The sequence below is a fragment of the Bos taurus genome, chromosome 19 (genome assembly GCF_002263795.3).
Source record: "Bos taurus isolate L1 Dominette 01449 registration number 42190680 breed Hereford chromosome 19, ARS-UCD2.0, whole genome shotgun sequence".
Taxonomy (NCBI): domain Eukaryota; kingdom Metazoa; phylum Chordata; class Mammalia; order Artiodactyla; family Bovidae; genus Bos; species Bos taurus.
The window spans coordinates 19,903,397-19,905,964 of record NC_037346.1 but is presented as its reverse complement, the minus strand read 5'-3'; the positions used below and the strand labels follow the sequence as shown (position 1 = coordinate 19,905,964).

At 52.3% G+C, this 2,568-nt stretch overlaps 1 pseudogene; it reads left to right on the top strand.

Annotated features, from left to right (window-relative positions):
- The first annotated feature begins 293 nt into the window (after positions 1-293).
- LOC112442797 (uncharacterized) lies at positions 294-393 on the top strand (annotated as a pseudogene).
- Positions 394-2,568: the final 2,175 nt, after the last annotated feature.

Below are 2,568 nucleotides of genomic sequence, written 5' to 3'. Positions count from 1 at the left end.
CTGCTGGCCATCTATATGTCTACTGTGGGAAAATGGCTTTTCAGAGATTCTGCCCATTTTCCAATTGGATTGTTTTTTCGATGTTGAGTTGTATGAGCCACAAGCCTTCTTTAAATTTGCCCCTTTCCTTCGCTGCTGAACACCTGTCACTCACTCTCAGGGCAACGAGCACTTGCCTGTGGCCCAAACCCATTGCTTTCAGGGGCCTGGTGACATTCTTTTACCTGACACCACAATGGGGTCAGCTCAGTGTTTTCCCTTTGCCCACTCAGTCTTGTAAGATTAGGGTACCCATGCAGGCCCAGGGTGCAGTGGCTGCAAACTGTAGGCTCCCTGATAGTATATGCAGCCTGTTGTCTGTACAGGTTGCCCTAAGGGACCTTGGAGACAGACCTTTCCAGTGGACATTTATTCCTGGCATGCTGTCCCCAGTCCCAGGCCCCAGACAGGTGTCCACGGCACCTTTTCAAAGCCCCAGGGCACAGCAGCCAGGGTCCACATTGGCCAATCATAATGTCCATCTGCACCACGGTGCAGAAGAAGGAGCGTGTGATTGAGGCCCTCCGTAGGGCCAAGTTCAAGTTCCCTGGCCGCCAGAAGATCCACGTCTCCAAGAAGCGGGGATGTATTAAGGTTAATGTGGATGAATTTGAAAACATGGAGGCAGAAAAGGGGCTCATCCGGGATGGCTGTGGGGTCAGATACATCCCAAATCATGGCCCTCGGGATAAATAGAAGGCCCTGCACTCATGAGAGCCTTGATGCTGTCCCCTCCTTACATTTACCCACAATAAATCCTACTTTCCTGTCCAAAAAAAGGCGGCAGGGGCGGAAAGGGGCAAATATCAATTAAATGACAAAAACAATTGCATAGAGAACTTCCCTGGTGGTCCAGTGGTTAAGAATCCGCCTGCCAGTGCAGGGGACATGGGTTCAGTCCCTAGGCCGGGAAGATTTCACATGCTGCAGAGCAACTAAAGCCTGCGCACCGCAGCTACTGAAACCTGTGCTCTAGTGCCCGTGTTCTGCAACAAGAGAAGCCACCACAATGAACCCTGAGCTCTGCAACTGCGTAGTAGGCTCTGCTCGCCACCACTAGAGAAAGTCCTTGTGCAGCAACAAAGACTCAGCACATCCAAAAAAGTAAAATTTAAATAAATAAAATTTAAAAATAGAGAAGCTAAAAATGGAGAAGGCTAGTGAGACAGCCTGAAGTGTGGGTTTGGCAGGGCTGCACATGTGCCCCAGCCTAGCCTCTGACAGTCGACCTAGGAGCCCTGGAGTGTAAGTATGAGAGCATCAGCGCTGCTTGGACCTTGGAGGGCACTGGCTGCCTCGACAGGTTACGCTGTGGGGGATGGGAGAGCGCGTCTGCTGCTGTCGACACCGAGCCCGGCCAGGGTTAGCTGGGGTTGCAGCTTTTGCTTTCTCTCTCCCCCTGACTGGGTTTCAGCCTCAGATATGCTTCCCTGAGATTACACTGGTCTCTGATATCAGCCCTGGCCGTCCATGAACTTCAGCCCCACCTCTGAAAGAGGAGCCAGTCTCACCCCAGATGTGTTGCATCTTGCTTGCTACATTCTCTAGGGGTGAGCTTATCAAGGGCCAACTTTGCCTCATTTCCTGGTATTAAACGCCTCACCAATCCATCCTTAACCCATTGTGATCTGATTTCTAGCCTTCCCTGGCCTTGTCTCACTGGCTGAAATTTCTGGGGTGCCCAGCGCTGACCCCCAGTTGCCTTGATCTCTCTTTAATATCCCACGTGCCACCAGTGTTGCCTGCAAATTCTTCTCTCTTGGCTTCCTCAGCACTCATCCTCTCCTCTTTCTCCGTCTCTGCCCACTCGTTCTTCCTCTGAACTGGTTGTGCTCCTCACAGCCTCCTGCCCAGGCTCCTTATCACTTGTCTTCTCAGGAGGGTCTGTACTCCGCCCCCTCCGACTCTATCAGGGGATGATAACTCCAGCCCCTCTCTTCCTCACGAGCTCTGTGTGCAGCTGCCCATAGGAGCCCCCCTCCACCGGGATGTCACAGAGATACCTCGCACCCAGTAAGATCAAAATTGAACTCCTCAGGGGCATCATCTGGTCCCTGCCGACCTCTCTGGCCTCACACTCTCTCCCCGTTGCTGTAAGGTGTAGCAATACTGGATTATGGTGGCCTTGCATGCATACACAAAGTTGCTTCTATTGTGTCCGACTCTTTAGGACCCTGTGGACCGAAACCCACCAGGCTTCCCTGTCCATGGGATTCTCCAGGCAAGAATACTGGAGTGGGTTGCCATGCCCTCCTCCAGGGGATCTTTCCGACCCAGGGATCGAACCTGTATCTCTTACACCTACCTGATTGGTAGGCGGGTTCTTTACCACTAATGCCACCTGGGAAGCCCAGTGGGCTTACAGCTAATGAACCTATTTCCAGGGCAGGAATCGAGATACAGACGTGTGGACACAGGCAGTTGGGGGGAAGGGAGGGGGGACAAGCTGGAAGATTAGGATTTACATAGATACATTGTTGTTGGGCAGTTGCTAAGTCATGTCCAACTCTTTTAGGACCCCACGGACTG